This window comes from Furipterus horrens, unplaced genomic scaffold, assembly GCF_987537825.1.
Source record: "Furipterus horrens unplaced genomic scaffold, mFurHor1.1.pri manual_scaffold_5, whole genome shotgun sequence".
Classification (NCBI taxonomy): domain Eukaryota; kingdom Metazoa; phylum Chordata; class Mammalia; order Chiroptera; family Furipteridae; genus Furipterus; species Furipterus horrens.
The window spans coordinates 13,195,423-13,209,882 of record NW_028327175.1 but is presented as its reverse complement, the minus strand read 5'-3'; the positions used below and the strand labels follow the sequence as shown (position 1 = coordinate 13,209,882).

At 40.4% G+C, this 14,460-nt stretch overlaps 1 protein-coding gene across 2 annotated transcripts in view; it reads left to right on the top strand.

Moving 5' to 3' along the window:
• The window catches only part of NPR3 (natriuretic peptide receptor 3), a 70,402-nt gene that overhangs the window by 31,446 nt on the left and 24,496 nt on the right, over window positions 1–14,460 (top strand). The window lies entirely within an intron of this gene.

The window sequence follows — 14,460 nt, the reverse complement described above, 5'->3', positions numbered from 1 at the left end:
TTAACTGAGAAGGCTGTTGAAAGAACTTGAGAATTATATATGCAGATAATATTTAACACAATGCCAGGCCCGTAGTAAATATTTAAGGGATGGCAGCTGTTATTTCTTTTATTTTTGTTTCTTGTACTCTGGACCAATGGATATGATGTTCTTGCGTGCCTAATGTAGCCAGAACTCCTACTCACCCTTCAGATCCTAAGTTAGACACCACCTTCTCAAGATAGTCTTTCCCAGCTCTCCAGACTGTCTCATGGCCCTCCATCCTTTCCATCATGGCACATGTCTCAGGTTGTAATCCCTCACTGTAGGTGTGGGGTTTTCTAATTAACGTGGGCTTCTTCTACCAGACTGTAAACTCTGTGGAGTAGAAACGTGTCTATTTCTGCTCATTCTTGCATTCCCTTCCTGTGTGCTTGGCACATAGGAAGCCGCCAATAAAATGCTATGCACATTATTTTAGTTATTATTGAACCAGAGAACATAGACTCCAACACCTTCCTTGTATAGTGGTGGAAACTGAGGCCCAGGGAGGTGAGGTGGCCTTTTCAAATGTAACCAGTACACTGCAATCAGTACAACAACTTTCGGGGTGACAGAGTCTTGTGCCTAGACCTTGTCAGGCCCATAAAGCCAGGAGTTCAGTTTCACGTACACTGTGGAAGATGGTGTTTGGGGTAGTAATGAGTTTTCATAATGGGGGCTCTCAAGTTAGAATTAAGCCCATTGGAGAAGCCCTCAGCTGTTGGTGGGGTGCTCAGTGGGGTTCGGACAGTGTTTGCCAAGCGTCTGCCTGGGCTTCTCTGGTGGTTCTTATTTGGTGGCCCACATGTGCAGTGACTTTCACTCCAGCGTCTCTTAATGGAGGTGTTTGACCTCTGCCACGCAGTGGCTCCACTTCTAGCACCGGTGTTTGGTTTTAGAATGCGCTGTGTGGTGGCCAGGCCAAGATTAGTTGCATCCCTGACTCTTGGTTCACTGCCTTTGTTTTTCCACTACATCAGTCTGACCCCTTTAAAAACAATGTGCCCAATATGGGCCGAAGATTAAATGTCTCAGGCCCTACAAGTGAGTCTGGCAGGCAGCACAGGCTGAAGTATGTCCTTCCTTTCGTTGCACCCTGCCTGCCCAAGTACACACTTCTTAGATGTCAGTTTCTCTTGACTCTTTCACACACTTGACAAAGTCTGGTGAGAATTCTGCCTCCTCGTCATCTGCAGCGACCTGTTTTCTTCTGAAGTGTAAACCACATTTCCTAGCTCATCAGATGCTGCTTACTGATGCTCTTGGGAGCATGGCTTGGAGCTTGATCCTATACCATGCAGTGGTCCCATCTGGGGTGGGGTCCTCATCGCCTAAAAATACTTAAGCAGGTATATAAAGATCCATGGCCGTGAATTCTGGGTGGAGCCCACAGGAACTCCACTCCTGTGCTAGCATGGACATAAAAGTCATGCACCTCGGTGTAAAGCACTCTGACAAACTGCCACTCACAGAGGTTGAGACAGTTTATCTTGTAGCAGACCAGTCATGGTGCAAGTGTGAAAATTTTCACGTTCCCTGAGAAATGAAATGAAACAAGGTAGAGTGGGTTCATTTAAATAGGAAGCTACTTCCAAATTTATCCAAGGTTCCATGACCTCTTTAAGTGGGTGATGGTTTCTTGATAACAGTTGTGTTAATTCTTCATAATTACGTACAAAATTTTGTGTGTAAAGTGCACATGCGTATATTCCTGGAGAGAGGAGCCAACACCCCTCATGTGATTCTGAGCGAAGTCAGTGTTGCAAAGAGATAGAAATCATTGAACAAGGCCATGGCTGGCCAACATGCCATTTTCCCAGGTACTGTATTGTCGCAAGCCTGGTGTATTCACATGGTTAGGGTGCAACATTGTGCATGCGGGGCGGTCTTGAAGAGAAGAGTCACTCCCCTGGCATAAAATGAAGAACACCTAAATGCCCTGTTATTTCCTAACCTGACATTGTAAAACCATTCATTTTATTTGGGAGATGAAAGAGATGCAAATTCATTTCTTCATTTCTTCCTTCTGGACTAGGGAGTCAGTTCAGTCTTTCCAATTTTCAGTGTTTTCACATTATGTCTTTAAGGTAGACTTAAATTTGTCCCTGCTACTAATTCTCAGTTTATTTTATTTTTTGCCTTTTTTTATTGTTGTTCTTTTACAGTTGGCCCAATCTTCCTCCCATTGCTCGCCCCAGCCTTGCCCCTCCCCCACTCCCACAGTCAATCCCCACCCTGTTGTCCGTGTCCATGGGTCACTTATACACGGTCCTTGATAAATCTCAGTTTAGAATGAGCCAATGTTGGAGACATCTTTTCCCCTCTGGCAGTCTCTCTGACTTCTTGGTCCTGCTAATCCCACTCTTGGCCTTGCCCCATTCTCCCTATTGTGGTTGGCACTTCTGAGCCCATTTACTGGCTGGCCCTTTAACAGTTGGCTCTGCCCTTGGGTGAAGTTCACCTTCCTTCCCTGATGTTGTTGTTGTTTAAATAATACATGATTTTCCAGACAGAATAATGAATTTAAAAAACCACACTGAATTAAAAATAAATTCATAGTACTATAAGAGTTAACACAAACATGTCTCTTGTTCTTCACTTCTTACTCCCATTTCTTAGAGGCAATAATTCTTAAAGTTTTCATTGACTTCTCTCCGTATTTCTAAAATAGCCGATTTATATTGCTGCTTTTGATATTAAAAGTTTTGATATTATCCCTTGATTACCTTATACACTTCTCTACCAATACTTTTCATTTTCCTCCCCTCCTCTCAATATTTTATAAGATAGTTTTTCATTAAAGGTATATTCACAAAATAAAATCTGAAGGAAAACATGCCCCCCATATTCAGATTTTTTAGTATTATTATGCTATATATACTTATATTTAAAACAGAATCATGTAGTGTTCTATGATTAGATTTTATTTTCTACATAGCTTTTTGTTTTCTCTGGAGTTAATAATTTTCTTGTTTTTTAATTTGCTTTCATGTAGCCTTTACTAATTCATTCTCAGTCCCTTAATCAAAAATTTTAGATAATGATTTTTTTTTTCTTTTTCTTTTTCTCAGCCCTTTGTCTTCCTGCCCTAGTTAAGGGTAATTGCTTCTTCCTTCAATATCAACCTTGGTTCTCTCCTGTTTTGGACCCTCTTTTTCTTGGATATCAATCTCCTTTGTTGAAATGTCACCTTAATTTTGAAGGAAAAGGAGGGTATAAATGAAAAATGTTTTGCGACTGTGCATATCTAAAACATTTTTCTTTTTGTGGTTGTTTAGTTGGGTATTAAAGTTTTAGTTTGAAGATGATTTTCCTTCAAAATTTTGATGTTATTGCTGTACTGTTTTGCAGTCTTTGGTGTTACCATTTTGATTATTCATCTTTTTCATGCTACTTTCTTTTTAGTTATCTCTAGAAGCTTTTAACATTTTCTCTGTATTGCTTTTTTTTAAAGCTTTTATGCATTTATATTTAGAGAGGAGAAGGGAGGGAAAAAGAAAGGGAGAGAAACATCAATGTGTGGCTGTCTCTTGTGCACCCAACTGGGGACCTGGCCCATAGCCCAAGTATGTGCCCTGACTGGGAATTGAACCGGTGACCCTTTGGTTCCCAGGCCAGTGCTCAGTCCACTGAACTACACCAGTCAGGGCCTGTATTGTTGATTGTATCAGTCAGGGTCTAGTCAGGAAAAGAGAGTCTACACCAAGTAATTCAACAGAAGAAATTTAATGAGAGAAATTAAGGTGTAAGAAGCGCTGACATGCCCAACAGAAGAGTAAGGCAAGCCAGAGATTAGCAACAGCAAATAGTTATGACTGCCTCTAGAGCTAGAGGGACCAGGGAAGAGACAGTTTTACCAGGATCCAAGAGTTAGGGTTCTCATGGGAGCCAGAAGCATGGAAGAAACAGCCTCTGCCAGAGATGCTACCTAAGGCAAAGAGAGAGCTCGGGAGAGATAGCCTGGCTTCCCCTTTCTCTGGCTTTTCCACCAGTGCTCCTATTGTCCGAACCAACGAGAGGTCAGCTGGTCGGGAAGTGCAGCCTGGCAAGGTCTCCTCTCAGAACAGAGGGAAGCAGAGGTAGGGAGGGGCAATGAATGAATGGGAGCTCAAATAGGCAGACAGTTGGCTCACCGGTGTTCTGAAATGTAACAATGATGTGTGTGGATATGGATCTTTTAAAAATCTTTCTGCTGAACACTTTGTTGGCGCTTTCTGGAAATTTAAAGGTTGGATGTAGGCTCTCCTCAGTTAACTCTTAAATTTTCTCTCCTGTTTTCCAACTCTGCCTTTTACTTTCTGAGAGATTGCCTCAATTTTATCCTCCAAAATGTCTATTGAATTTTTAACTTCTGCTATCATAGTTTTAAATCCCAAGAGTTCTCTTTGATTCTCTGAGTGCCTCTCTTTAAAAAAAAATTACCTTGTTTCCTGGATGCAGTATTTTATTTTTCTGAGTTGACCCTTTCATTAGTTCTAGACTGCACGTCTTTCACATTTTAAAATTGGGATTCATTTTATAATGGGTGGGCTGCCATAAGTTTTCTTCCTAAGGACATGTGAAACAAAGGGGCTTCTTATAATTGTGGGTACCTTACATTTGTTGGTAAGGTTTTTAAAAATGTTTTCTTTTATTTCTTGCTTTGCTTATTTCTTTCAAGTTCCTTTTTAAAATTGTATTTTTGATTTCTTTCTCTTTCATATTACAAGATTTTCTTAAACTGTTGGTAATCTATAGCTGTCTGCTTATGTTTAAGGATGAGCCGTTAAAGAGCTCTTCAGAATGTATGTGTGCAAGGGAACCGACCTAGTGGTGAACTTTATTGTAGGGTAATAAGGGCTCAAGCTAGCTTTTTCAAGGGGTAATTCCAGATATGATAATTCAGAGGTTATTTCTCTAAGGCTGGTAAGTTTCACTAAAGAATTATCATCCAAATCTTTTCTTGAGAGTCAGACATTCCGGGAGTTGCCCTACAGTCAGGCAGTCTCGCCTTAAGATGGCAGATTTTCACTCAAACCTCGATTTTCGTTTTATGCTTCATAGGTTCTCCAGCTGTGCCCGATACCCACCCATTCCGATCTTAATGTCAACCTCTTCAGACAATACATTTGTTTGTCTTCTGCCTGGGGGGAAGGGGCCGTTTGTCCTCTGTAAGGTTTGGGAGTGAAGGGGCATTTAAGTGCCGCTTATACAGATTTTCAACGAATCTTGCTGTTTTCAATTCCCCCTCCCCCGGCATCCCCACCTCCAGAGGTGACCAGTGTCTCCATTTCTAGAGCCTCTGGACTGGAGGTCCTCGCTTCTTGTTGGAGTTCTCCGGCATGCGGATGCTCTGGTTTTAGTTTCTCAGGTCTATTGAGTCAGTTACCCCTTTCCAACTTCCAGAGAGGCAAAGAGAGTGTGTGTTTGAAAGAGGGAGCCGGCATGTTTTGTTTAGTCCAGAATAGTCTAGCTCCTCTAGAAATTCCCATTTGGTTACAAGTTCCCTTCTAGTGGCTGCTTTTTCTTGACTTACTGCTAGCTCAGGATTTACTTTCTTGTCCTCACAGACATGCCTGACTTCTATGATTCTTTAAAAGCAATTGTACAAAAGCAACATATAGTAACAATAATAGGTTCTCACTAAGAAAAGGGTTGTTCTTTTACAGGTTTGTCATACTGGTGTATGAACACTTTACTTTATGTCAAGGGCTAAATGGTTTCCTCCAACACAGCTTTTATGCCAATTTCATTGAATAAAAGAACACTTATAGGAGCATCATCTAGCAATCCTGTTGCCCGTGTAAGGAGAAGTATAGGTTTTAAAGTGGATTTTTAAATAGCCAAGTTGACTCATTTTAAAGTTAAAAAAATGAGAAACTTACATAAAAACAACTGGACCTGTCTGTGTCCTTGCAGGTTGTTTGTAATTTAACAACAATGCAGCAGCAGAAAATTTACACCCTTTCTAAAATCTCTTAGGACTCTTTTACTATAAAACAAAATACTTCAGGAAAAAAATTGAAACACATTTGCAGACATAAATGTTAAGAGAGTTCCCGTGTGGGACTCGGTTCCCTTCTGATGCAACCTTCCATAGCAGAAGCCATCTTCTGAAGAGGACCCACCTCCTAGTAACCTCCAGACAGCATCCCTGCAGACAGAGCCCAAGGCAATCCAGCTGAAAGTAGTTGTAGGAGAGAAGATGGAGAGAAGGCAGAGCTCCTGACCCTAGACTAGCACAGTGGACTTGGGCCAAGAATGCCCTTGGCTGGGTCCCTTTATTCTTAGGGTTTCCTCTGTTGCAAACCCAGGATCTGGGCTTTCCCATCCTCAGGTTTCTGTTATGAGTTGAAAGTGTTTTTCTAACTTTAGTCTTAATTCAGAGGCTGTATTCCATTGCCATTGTCTGGGTATGGAATTACTTATCCTTTATGGAAAGACCACCCTCACCTAACCCCCACCCCACCATTTTAGAAGAATTTTATCACAATAGGGTATTCTGCAGCTTGTGACATGACAGCAGAGAGCTCTCTTGGAAATTTTCATTACTCCAACTTTAAAATCCAAAGGACCGGCTTTTCTTCAGCTTCAAACTGGTCAGCATTCTATGGTGTGTAACTGCTTGTATGTGCAGAACTCAGCTTGTGTACACAAAGTAAGTCATCACAATGTTTTCTGTCCAATTTGCATTTGCAAGGATACAGCTGCAAGTGTAGTTTTGCAGACACAAAATTAGAGCCTAGTTTTTAAGATCAAAATGTTAATTTAGTATTTCTCTAATTCATCTCAGAGACGACTTTTTGTTGTTATTGCTGTTAGAGAAAGGTATTTTAGTTATAAACAGTGTGTAGAGTCCATGTTTTATGAAATAATGCGCATCCTGAGTACTTTAGCTTTCAAATTCAGTTTCGTACTTCTTAATGCGACCTCTGTTCTTGTCGTGGGGTAGAATTTGGTAAATGCTGTTTTTATTTCTAACCAGGTATTCTGAGCAGGGGTGATTTTATAACCTTGGATATTTGCTCGTTTGAGGTTAGCGGGCCACCCATAGCTTGTTTTTTCTTGTTATTTAAAAGTTGAAAATTTAACTAATTATACAAATATTCCGGCAGCGTTGGAAGCAGGCGGCATTATCAGGGTTGTGGCTTCTAGCTGGGCTTTCCCTCTCCCCCAGGTCTCCCTCTGATACTACGTGTGAAATGGGAGCTGGGGAACAGGGGATTTATCTAGCCAAGGTATTGGAACAGGGACAGGGTTTAATAAATCATTGTTTAGATAGGCCAGGCATTACATTTTAGAAAGTCCAAAATGTTGAAAAACAACGGTCTCATTTCCTTCAATGAGGAGAAGGCCCAGCAGTCAAGCTGTCTAAACCAGCTTGTATTTTGTCCCTGGTTTTCCACAGAAGCAGTGTGGGCGGGGACATTAGTTGAAAAATTATCAGCTCATCAATAAGATCTTCGCCAGACACTTCACCCCTTCTTGTCTTACGTAGTATCATTTAATTGGTACTGTATACTCTTACTGAAGTTTTAAAAAGTTAGCTATTCAGTAAAACTACTGAAAGAGAAAAATGCAGCAGATAAAGGCCTATTTGCCCCTTTTCTGGTGAGACTGCACAGGCAGGCTTTTGTGTCTGCCAGAGCGTCATCAGAATAGAAGGCGATTCCCCCTCCAATGTCACCCCCCCCCCCCCCCCCACTGCCCTCACCCCCTTTCTTTAAAACCAGCCAGAGAATAATTTGTCCAAATGAAAAGGCCCTTTCAGGAGCGGGAGAGCTTTGCTAATTGTATTTGAAAGAATAAAAGCAAACCACAAGTTGGCGTTTAACAACAGAAAAAGAATGAGTTCACATGCCAACATATTAATAAGATTAGTTTTATTAGGAAAATGTAATCAGGCAAGCCAGGCACTGCTGGAGGAATGACTTATTAAAAGCCATTCTTTTTGTCAAGCCAAAGAAATAGGAGTTACCTTTCAAAATATGTTGAAATAAAGGTGTACTGAAATCTTAAAAAAAAAAAAAAAAGAAAAATCACCCTCATTTTCTTGAAATAAAAGGGAAAATTGCTTTGACGTTATTTCTTTCTTTATCTTTTAAACAGTTTTATTTGTACTAAATTAGGATATTCAGAAAACTTGGGAACCTCCTGATTATAGATTTTTATTTATTTTTTATTATAAATAAGTATCCATTTGCTGTGATTTCCACATTTAAGCAAATGTGAATTTATTAATTGCAAAAACATATTGAACTGGTGTAATCTGAAAATGTTCAAGGAAGAACCCCCGTACCTATGACAAATGACTTTTTCAAACAATAGGTTTCCCTTTGACCTTTCAATAGACCATCACTGTGGGTTTTTCCCCCATTATGTATGGTAATGTAATTTCAGTTAGAAAAATATTTTGCAATAATATGCTCAAATATGCACGACCGAAATAGCAATGCAGTGTGGAAATACATTTCACAATTGAAAGGCTAAGTTGTTACACTCCCCACCCCGTACTGTCACTGCTTGAGTAGAAAGGCATTTCAACATACTCGGTCAAACTCTTTACCATGGAAACACAAATCAATTTCTTTTTAGAATAGTCAGGTCACTTAAAATATGGACTGCAGACCCATTACCAGTTCAGCCTGCAGAAGGAACACCCATTGGTTCAAACCATTATACCCATTAGTGTAAGTGAAGAAGCTCGGGGTAAAATTATAGAGGACTGAAAGCTCAGATTTCTTTTTTTCCCCTTGCCTTTCCCCCCATTCCCAGGCCTCTGTGCTCCCGGGGCCTCAGCGTCTCAGCATCCCTCTTTCTCCTTGGCAAGGAACTCACTTACGCAAAGGTATTGGGGGTTTAGCAGGTTAGCTTCAGCAGGATATTGCATTTAAAGGAAGAACCTGGAAAAGGAAGGCTTAAAGTAAACAAATTTCAAGGTGCTATTTTGCTGTCAGTTGGATAGAGCAGCCAGGATTGATTCTTTCTACGAGAGACCTCTGCACTGGAAACAGCGCTGTAGTCCTGCAAGCCCATGGCTGGAGCAGCATATGGTGCTTTCAGAACCTGAACTCTGACACGAAGCTTTGCGTTTTACTAACAGGGCTGCAACAAAAGGACTCTGCATTTCACATCACTTGACAGGCACCAGAAGGGAATGCTGGTGTGTTCAGCCTTCCACCTTGGAAGAGGGGAGGCCCGCAGGGCCCTGCCAGCTTCGCTGGCCACTGCACTAAGAGAGAACTCTGGTGTTTGATGCTGACAGGAGCCACAGGTTTTTGAAGTCTTTGGGCAGAGTTCTGGTTCATAAGGCCTGGTCATTGATGCTGCTGTCTGTGTGGCTGGATGTGGCAGAGGAGCCCCAGGTCGTGGTTCAATAAATATTAATTGATGGTTATTAAAACAATCGATGACCCCGGGGCATGTCACCTTGTATGCCAGACACTTTCATCTGTGAAATGGAGAAAACCACACTGAGCTGCTCTTGGGAGTTATGAGAAATGATTGTAAAGGGTTTATAGGCTTAAGCCCTTCAAGTGGCAGTGTCCAAAGGAAACGGGCCAGGCTGCTGGGACAGAGCATCCCTGGAGCCTGCAAGCCGTGTACAGCAGCCCTTTTAAATGACATCCTCTCTGGGCTCCAGCCAATTGCAAAAATAGAGGAACTAGAATAATATATTGCTGGGGACTCAACCCACTTCCCAGTTAGGAAATTTGAAAATAGCTCAAGCTGTAGGAAATTATTTTGGATTAGTCTTTATCTTCTGATTTTTCTCCCTCCCCGGAGTGAAAGTTGCTTCATTTTGTGAAGTTCTAAAAAATCTCATTCCCACAGGCTGTGGTTTAAAGGGAGGGAGGAGGTGAGCACAGGATTTTTTTTTTTTCTATAGTAAACAATTTGACAATTGACCTAAATTTGGGGACCTGTTTGAACTATTTCCTTTACTCAGTTATCTCTATGTAGGATAACTACTAAATCATTGAAGTCAGATAGCTGTTTTTCTGCCTTGTCCTACAGACCTTAAAGAGATGTAATTTATTAGTAACTGGTCCTGTGTCAGCTTGGCAACCCAATTTGCCCACTGTTGCCCAAAAAATTACATTCATTTCAATTTTAGGCCATTTTTTTTTATTTTCTGTACTCAGCAGGGACATACGTACAGTAATCATATGCCCAAGAATTTCTTGGGTAGAACGGATATTAGACATAGTTCGTATGCCCTCTGGGTGCACATGTATTTTTGTTGACCCTTTGGCCCTGTGTATTGCCATGCAGAGAGTAAAGCCTGCAGATGGTTATTGATCAAACCTGCATGCCTATCATTGTGCTCTTACCAAGCCCCTCCTTTGGTCCAGGTGTTGTGCCAGCTCCTGTGAGGAGAGTTCACATTCTGTGCGGTGTCTCTTGAAGGATGGGTAAGAAGAGACGGGTACAGATGAGCCTCCCAAATGAGGCAAATAGGGAATCTGAGCTTAGAAGTAGGACTGCATTAGACACATCCAGGGAATAGCAGAACAGCCTGGCTGGAATGGAGAGATTTTGTAGAGGAGTTGTTTGGAGAGATCCCCTCCTTTTTGAAATCTGCCCCTCTTGGCTGCTAAGACACCACCGCCTCCAAGCTCTCTGCCTACATTGCTAGTCTTCTCTCATGACTCCTCTTTTCCACTTGCCCAGCAAATTATTAGTGTTTCCCAAGGTTCTTCCCTTGGCCTTCTTCTCTTCAAACACTGTTTCTGGGCAGCACATCTACTCACCTGGCTGGGATTTTCATCTCTGTGTGGATAACACCTGAATTTATATCGCCAAGCCCAACCTCCTGAGTGGCAGTCCCTGCTTCCAATTTTCCCCTGGCCTCTCCGCCTGAGCAACAGTGTGTCTACCCTGCTTCCTCCCTACCTTGTGACCTGCTCCATTCCAAGTTCTGCTGGACCACACATAGCAAGGAGTCAAGGAGGATGGACGTGAGTTCAAAGAACTTGTCTGCACGCAGAAGGAAGCAGCAAGTAGGAGATTAGTGTCAAAAAGAGATTTTCAAGGATTGTGACGGTAGAGCAGTTCCAGGTGATGATGAGGTCTAGGGTCTTGCTGCTCAAAAGGTTGTCTATGGACCAGCCGCATTAGCATCACCAGGGAAATTATAGAAATAAGGAACCTCAGACCTGCTGCATCAGAATCTGCATTTGAATAAGATTCCTGGGTGACCTGTATAGTCTCGGATATGTGTGTGAGAGAGTGAGCTGATGAAACTGAGTGGAGATGAAATTCATCAAATAATGGTGGTCAGGGAACCAAGAGACTGTGGTGTTGAATGAATGGATCATGCACAGGGACATTGAAACAGGCCAGTATGAATGCAATAATGTGGGTGGAGAGGAAGAATGTGAGCTGACTGCCAGCCTCTGTAATGCATTCACTAGGCCCTGGGAGTGAGGGAGGGTCCTTGTATCAGATGGCAGTGATATTTGACACAAGATTTTTGACATCTCAGTTTCTTAAGATAAGAGTCTCTGATTAGGATTTTTCCATATCTCAGCTCTAAAAAAACCATAGCAGGTCCTTAAATAATGATGATTAACATCATGAGCAGTAGGATCAAAGAGATTAAGCTTTGCCCCCTGCCCCTTTATGTCAATTTATAAATCTTTTTTTTTAAAGCAACCCTAGAACTGACTTTAACAATCTTGTATCTGATACTACCTTTTCCTTTCCTTTGATTCTATTTCCCTGACAATCTATTTTCCTTCCTTTGATTCTGTTTTGCTAGGGCAAACTTTCTTTCTCTCTTTTTTTCCTGCCTTCTGATAATGCAGATAACATCTTGGAATTCTTACATATGTTAGAGAAGTCATATTAAGTCTTCAAAAGAAGAGGCTGCTAATCTTGGTGCACTATTGCTGGGTGTGAGTTGGATTTTTAGGTAGTTGCCAGGCTTGATAAACAAATTAATACTGAGGGTAAAGGTGCTGCTTTGGAGACAGATGACTTGAGTCCCATTTGCAGTTCTGTCCTTACTCTCCGGGCAACGTTGAGTGAACCAGGCAACTGTTGTGGGCTTCGCTTGCCCATTTACACAATAAGCTGCTTGGACTATATGAGTTCTAAATTCCCTTCAAGTTGTCAACTTTTGTGATTCGGTAATTCTTTTGGGCTATTATGAAATGCCTATGACGTTAAAATAATGCATCTACGTAAGAAATGTACCCAGTGGTCTCTCTTGTTTTGTGGCTAATATACTTATTAAGCTCACTGTCATTCTATGTCTCAAAATATTGGGACTACCTTCATGATAGTCCTGATACATCTGCATCTAGAATACTCTGCGTAGTTTTGGTAACTCTCTTAAGAGAAACCAGTCTCCTTACATTAGTAGAGTATGTTAGCTCTAAATGTTAAAAAAAAAAGAAAAGAAATATAGTATCTTTTAATTCCCTAAGGGAGGGGAACAATTTTGTTATGGAATAGACTCAAAAAGATCAGTCTTCAAAATGTGTAAGATGTAGTAGGATCCAATCTGTGAAGACTATGGGGCATTTCTTGAAATTTGAAGACTTAACTGAATTCTCGAACCATAGACCTGAAGGGATACTTTCATGATAATTACAAGGAATGCCTATTTTTCCTGGTGGTTAGTAAGCATATGAAACTCATTACTTGCATAGTTTCCGAAAGCTGTCTTAAATGGGTTCCAGAATGATTTAGATCAGTTCATTATGATGGATCCCAAATGGGATTGAGAAGAGTGTTGATCACTTGGTGTGTTGTCCTATTCTTTTAGGTTGATATTTGAGGTCTTCTAATGTCTTTTTTTAAATGTCTTTTAAAAATAATTATTGGTTTAAAATAAAAAAATGGTTAAGTGATAGAAAACACAAAACTGGACAAAACGTGAATGTTGACCTTATTATTATGCATTTTCATATGTTCCAATAGCACTGACTATGGAAGGGTTTCCACAATTATACAGGCTTTGGTTATTCATTTAGAGAATTGATTAATAAAGAAAACATTTTATTATGGAAAATGTAAATATATACAAAAGTAGGGAGTGTAGTATAGTGTAACTCTATGTATCACTCAGCTTCAACAATTTTCAACTCAGTCTAATTTTATCTATAATCTTTCCCTACCATTACCCCACTCCCTGATAATTTTGAAGCAAATCCAAGGCTTTCTCATTTCATCTGTAAATATTTCAGTATGTATCTAAAAGCTAAGGCTCTTAATTATTTTATTAAAATACAATTTATGTACTGTGAAATCCACAGTTCATAACTGTACAACTTGATCAGCTTTAATACATGTGTATGTCTGTGCAGCTACCACTGCAATCAAGATCTGTGAGATTGCATGATCAGAGTTCCCTCATGTCCTTTTCCAGTCCATCCTCACCCCAGTAAGCCAAACGATGCAAATTATTGAGGTATAAACAAATAAAATGGTGTAAATTTGAAGAGCACAATCTAGTGATTTGATATACATATATATGTTGTGACATGGTTACCACAATAAAGTTAGTTAAATTGGTTAACACATCCATCACCTCATACAGTTAGTTACTATTTTTGGTGGTGGTGGTGAGAATGTTTAAGATGTACTCTCTTAGCAAATTACAAGTATACAATACAGCACCGTAAACTAGAGTCACCAGACTGTACGTTAGATCCCCAGCACTTACTCCACTCATTACTGAAGGGTTACACCCTTTTACCAACATTTCCCCATTTCCCTCACTGTCTGGCCGCTGGCAACCACCATTCAATGCTGTTTCTATGTATTTGACTTTTAGATTCCACATGTGAAGTTATACAGTATTTGTTTTTCTCTGATTTATTTCACTTAGCTTAATGCCCACCAGATTCATCCATGCTGTCACAACTGGCAGGATTTCTTTCATTTTTATGGCTGGGTAATATTCCACTGTGTGTATATACGTATTATGTATATGTGTAGTATATGTTACATGTGACATATATGTGTACATTTTCTTTATCCATTTATCTGTTGATGGACACAGGGTGTTTCCATGTTTTGGCTACTGTGAGTAATGCTGCAATGAACATAGACATTTCTATGTCTTTGAGAAACTAATTTCATTTTCTTCACATATATTCCCCAAAGTGGGATTGCTGGGATCATATGGTAGGTATATTTTTAAATTTTGGAGGAAGTTTTATACTGTTTTCTATAATAGCTGTACCAATTTACATTCCCGCCAACAGGGCACATGTTTTCCTTTCCCCCACATCTTCACTACTTGCTCTCTCTCTTTTTATAATAGCCATTCTAGCAGGTGTGAAATGATATCTCATTTTGGTTTTGAGTTACATTTCCTTGATAATTAGTGATGTTGAGCACCTTTTCCTGTACCTCTTGGCCATCTCTATGTCCTCTTTGGAAAAAAAAATGTCTATTCAGGTCCTTCACTCATTTTGTTAATCAGATTGTTTTTATTTTTGCTAT